This window comes from Adiantum capillus-veneris, chromosome 22 (genome assembly GCF_014529385.1).
Source record: "Adiantum capillus-veneris isolate H3 chromosome 22, ASM1452938v2, whole genome shotgun sequence".
In the NCBI taxonomy this organism is placed as follows: domain Eukaryota; kingdom Viridiplantae; phylum Streptophyta; class Polypodiopsida; order Polypodiales; family Pteridaceae; genus Adiantum; species Adiantum capillus-veneris.
In genome coordinates this window covers 27,213,091-27,219,090 of record NC_140952.1, presented here as the reverse complement: position 1 = coordinate 27,219,090, position 6,000 = coordinate 27,213,091, and positions in this window count along the sequence as shown.

Genomic DNA, 6,000 nt, shown 5'->3' with positions numbered 1-6,000 from the left:
ATCAGAAAGTGAGCATACACCTTTCTTGTTGGAAAGGATGTTTAACGAAGGAATACCTGATCCCATTGAGGAATATGAGATTCCATCCTCACCAGTTCTTAGTGAAGGACCTACACCTTGCAAAACGCCAATGAATGTTGCCAAACTAGTGGACTTCATGTCTTCTGAGGTCCGAACCACGATCATAGCAAAGCTGTATGGAGATCCTGAGTTATTCCTTGCACTTCGAGCATTCCTTAACGGAGAGCTACGAACGGGATTACCGCAGTTTGCGCAACCAAATAGGCCTGACTCGATTATGATGGATGAGGAAAATCATGTGCAATCACTTGACTTAGATGGACACGAGTCTGTGATCGAGGTACCCATTAACGAATTAGGGCAGTATTTTGAAGGCGACGAGTCTAATGCGACCCTACCCATCACTACCAAGGGATTAACTATAAAGGGAATTCTTGATGGTGGTGCGGGAGTTAGCATCGTTACAAAAGATTGTTGGGAATCCATGGGAAAACCCTGCCTCAGTGTTACTAACATTGTGGTAAAGATGGCAAATGGTACCATAGCCAAACCTATGGGGATGCTCAAGGATCTTAAGATCAAAGTTCTAGGATACAAGGTGCGACATACGTTCATTGTAATGGATTTCTCTAAACACCTTATGTCATATGAAATGATTTTAGGACGACCATTCATGAGGGAAGCACAAATGGTTCACGATTGGTCTAAAAATCATGTCTATTTGCAATTCCAAGACTCTGTCCTTAGAGTGGATTTGGTGACTGGTAAGGTACACCCCTTAGGGAGTAAAACCATTATTGATCATCGCTCTGACACCACAGTTCACTCGGCCCCACTACAATATTGTTACACTTGTAAGAAGGATACAGACATTGGCCAAGATTCTCCTTATATGGATATCCTACCTGGGATGACTGAATCGGACAATGTGGATTGGGTCCACCTAGCATCAACCATAGACACTTGGGGAAATAGGGGGACGACCTGGGTAACACCTGAGGGGAATGAAATGCCTATACCCTTAAATATGCTACAAGCAATGCATATCGCTTCCAACAAGACTCATCCTAATGTAACGAAGAAAACATACAAGTGGGTCCCTAAAGCTTCTTTAGCGACCATAGCTAGTGCTAAAAAACAGAAGCCTTGTAAGAAACGTACCACTCGCTCCAAGAAAAGTAAGAAAATGTTGCGATGGATCCCTAAACGACTATTGGAAGCCCAAGGCTACTATCAAGGAAATGATCAAATCTGGGTGTCAAAACGTAGATTGTGCTCTTACCTATCACCTGACCCAAGTGAGCCCAATCCCGTAGCTCCAAAACGAATCAATGATCGTGGAAAGAAAAAAATCACAGAATGCTACACACCCGCTCCCGAGCTAGTTTGGGTACCAAAGAAAGAACGATTTGTTCCACCTAGCTCAGGAAGGGGGGAGTCCCATGAAGATTCTAGCTCATCATGTAATACATCCATAGAGGTAAAAGCTTCTACACCGCCTCCATCTATAGTAGTGGACCTCCATGAAGCTACAAAAGAGTCCACACCTCCCAGTGTTCAAGAATCACCTAATGAACCACTTCAAGTTCAATCCTGGGAGAGTACCTTACCACCCTTGCAGCTTGACAAGGCACCTACGGTAATAGAAAACTACTGGCAAAAATCCTCACCTATTACCAACTGGAATAATTGGTTTCAAAGGGTGACAAGCTCATTTCAAACGGTATGATCTACCCAAGGAAGGGGGGAGTGTTTGCTGACAGTCATCATTCATTTGTTTCCCTCTCAACCTTTTTCCCTGACCTCTTAATCTCCGATCTTAGGGAATGTACATATAAAGCTTTATACTCACAAAACAATTTTTTTAAAAAAAGAGCAAGAGCAATTAGCAAACGAGTATGCACATTAAAAGTCAAAACATTGACTCAGACCTACACATGTCACATCTGGTACAGTGAAACAGAAACCTATGCCATAAAACACCTTTGATCCTCATCACTTGAGTGATGGAGGGTAGGTAAGATTAGTACGATAGGAGTGTTTCTGTTTTAGAGTTGAGTGATTAACAAAGTTCTCTTTTCCCACTGATGTGCCTCCTAGAGGTATTGTTTTTGTTTCATAGTGTGTACAGGAGCGTGTTGCTATTGATAGGATTTGGACCTTCATGGAACCTTTCTCTCGTTCACACTTCAAATCAAGCGCGACCATCAACACAAACAGGTGTTTCTTGTCCATTAGCATTGCCCTTATCTTTTTTGCATCCATGTTTGTCTGCTTTGATTGTGATTGGTAGCATACTATTCAGCGCATTGGCTTAGTATCCAACATTTAATTCAATGCAATCTTTTGTCATAATCACTTGTTTAGGTGTAAAAATCAAGCAGTCCGACTAAGCTAGTTTGACCAAGCTAGGTATTAGAAATCTTCTCTTAATACCATGGGGAATGCCTTCCTAATAAACAATGGTTACTTAGGTTCTTAATCCGATTTAGGCAGCATTGTATGAAATGTACTAGGGCTTTCTAGTGGGCTTAACCCTATCGACCTTTAGCTTAAGTATTATAAAGGGAGTTTACTAATGTGATGAGCCTGGGGAAGGTAACAGTGTTATATGACCCCCCAAAGTTACAAAATTAAAATGATGAAAATGAACAAACAAAAAATCAAAGTGCTACAATGTAAAATTTTAAGCTGGAAGCGAAATCTCAGCTTGATTTGGTACTTCACTCACATGTATTGCCTATGGTACTAGAGCCCTAGAGGTTCCCAGTGTGGGCGCTTTTCCTTGAAAAGCAAAAAACCCAAGGCATACAAAATAAGCACACACATCATAATTGAATCAATGTGAAAAGACCTTGGGGGGTCAAAGAAAAAGTAATCAGTCAGGCGATGATTTCATGAGAAATTCCTTTTATGGTAGCTTAACTACAAAGTTTTCTAGATATAGCCTCTAGTCAGCCCTTGAACATGAATACTTGGCTCTCACGATTAAACAACTTAATTGACCACAGAAAATTAAGAAGCTTACCCATGGTATTAATATTCGATCTCTAGTGCCTTTCGACCGTCAAATTAGCGACCCCAGACTTGTTTAATTTTCTACCTTTACATCTGTTTATGCATTTGATTACATTGCAATTTAATGTTCATTGCTAACAAATTGTTTGAAATTCTTTTACCAATCAATGTGTCTACCTAAAACTGCATATGCTTTTTAAGAGAATGCAATTACTGTGCCAATATTGTTTGATTTTGCAGTGACTGAAGAAGGCTAAGGACATTCATCTCAAATGCTCTTCCACCTCGACGATCCAGCTTCAACTCAATAGCTTCCGAGGACGGAATCTACATCAGGAAGGGGGGCATGTTAACCCTCACGGCACACGGACACCCATCACCTACGATGGACGCGTATTATGTATTTGGTAGAGTTAGGTACCGGGCTTGTCGGACCAATAGGGAAAGGTAGAGTGATCGCCGATGAGAGGCGCACTTTAACTTGGACATTCAAGGGATTAGTTGGTTAAGCATGGGCGCCCAAGTGTGAATGGGGTGAGCTCCTATAAAAGCCAACTAAACCTAATTTTTACTCATTCTCTCATTTGTGCAATTGAAGAGTGCTCTTGCTCCATCTCCATCTTCTTCTTCTTCTTCACCTCCTTGTGTGTGTGTGTGAGAGAGAGAGAGAGAGAGGGAGAGTGTGTGTGCGATCGAGCATTACGAAGGCACGACGGCGGCGAAGCGGTTGAGCGCGGCACGACTGCAGCTTCTTCTTCATCGCGGCGAGGAATCCACTACGAAGGCGAGCGTAGAGCGGTGAGTGACACACCCTTTGTTTTCTTGAGCTTGCTAGTTTAGGCTTGTTGTGTGCTTGGAGCCGTTTGTGGCTCGCATACGGTGTATTGGCAAGTCCCTTGCTTCGACAGTGCGGCAAGGAGCGCACATAGAGCTTTCCCATAATAATCTCAAAATTCTTCCTTCTGATAGCCATACATTTCCTCTGATGGCTGGACAAGAAGGAAGGCATTTCGCCGCTGTCGAGAAAATGAAACATCTCCTCATACCATGTCCATGGGATGCTAGGTATGACCCTTGCTTGTTGTGGAACTGCTATATCCTCTACAACTACTCCTGTTAGAAACAGAGACGTATCCGGAAATTCATCAGCTACCCCCGTCGGCGGCTCACCGGAATCTAACCTGGATAGGTAGTCAGCCACCGCATGCTGAGCCCCTGGCCGATGTATGACCTCAAAGTCAAATTCTTGCAGCAAAAGCACCCATCTGGCCAATCTTTCCATCAAATTTTGTTGCCTTACCAGGTATAAAAGAGCCGAATGGTCCACATGGAAGAAAAAACGTAGGCCCAATAGATAATGCCGGAATTTCTTCACTGAATAAATCATCCCTAAACATTCCCTTTCGTTTACTGAATAATTTCTTAATGATAATCGTCTACTAGCATAATAGACAGGTTGGAACCATCCTTGACTCTGTTCCTGCATCAGCACATTGCCAATAGCTCGATCCGAAGAATTCACAAATACATGAAAATCCTGACCCCAATTCGGAGCAAGCATAATTGAAGCTTTGGATAGCTGAAGTTTTAATCTCCAAAAAGCCAAGTCACATTCCTGTGTCCATTCAAAATCTATAGCATGTGCTGCCTGAGTAATCGGGATTGCCAAATGCGCGACAAACCGCAAATGCCTCCCATGCCAACGGGCTTGACCCAGGAAAATCTGACACTGTTTCTGGTTCCGCGGTGGAGGCGCTTCCATAATTGCGGCAATTTTATCCGGATCCACGGAATACCATCTTCAGAAATTATATGCCCCAATAGACTGCCACTGCGAACAGCAAATGCACAGTTTAAAGGATTCAAACTGAATTTTACCTCTCTGCATTTCATAAAGCATAACCGTAATTGCTTCAAATGCTCCAATTGCGCTCCAAAAACACTGAGATCATCTAAAAAAATTCTCATAAAATCCGTCAAATAAGGACCAAAAATTTGGAACATATCCCTTTGAAAAGTTGAAGGCGCATTCCGCAATCCGAACCACATCACTGTGTATGCAAACACACCCCATGTGGTAATAAAAGTTGTTTTTGGCTGATCCCTCAATGCCATTCGGATTTGGTTATATCCACTAAACCTATCCAGAAAAGTATACATCTCATGTCCTGCTACATCATCCAAAATGGAATCCAAGAATGGAAGAGGAAAAGGATCTGGAACAGTAGCCGCATTCAATTTCCGGTAATCCACACAAATTCGGATTTGCTTGTTTTTCTTTGGTACATCCACAATTGGAGAAATCCACTCCGGATTATCAATAGGGGTAATAAAACCCACTTCCAAAAGACGATCAATTTCCATCTTAACTTGCTTTGCCACATTCGGATTCATCTTGTATGAGTGTTGCTTCACTCGCACCGCATCCGGTTTCAGATTTATCGTATGCTGATAAAACTTAGGATCTAATCCCTGCATATCCGCATATTCCCATGCAAAAACATCCTTAAATTCTGTCAGTAACTTGATCAAATCATCTCTAAAACTTGCCTCAAGCTGCTTATTAATGTATATGGGCTGCGACTCCGCTTGCTCCCCAAGAAAGACCTTCTCTAATTCATCTTCTTTAACCCTTGTAATTTTTTCCATCTGTGCCTCAAACGCACGTTCTTGCTGAATCACGTCCTCCAATGATTCAGGACTTGGAAGCACTTGTTGCTGCTCCCCTATTCCTATTGGAGTTCCTGAAACCCCCACAGAGTTCCCTTTCGGAACCAGAGAAATATCCGCAAGATATAAAGAGACCAAATCCGGATTGGCTTTCAGAAATTGCTCCTCTTCATCCTCTTATAATCCTTCCACCATATTTACTATTTCTGCTATCACCGGCCATGCTGCCTGAACTAGTTGTCTGCATGTTCCCAACATCACCCGCTTTTTCCTTTTACCCTTCTTTACTGT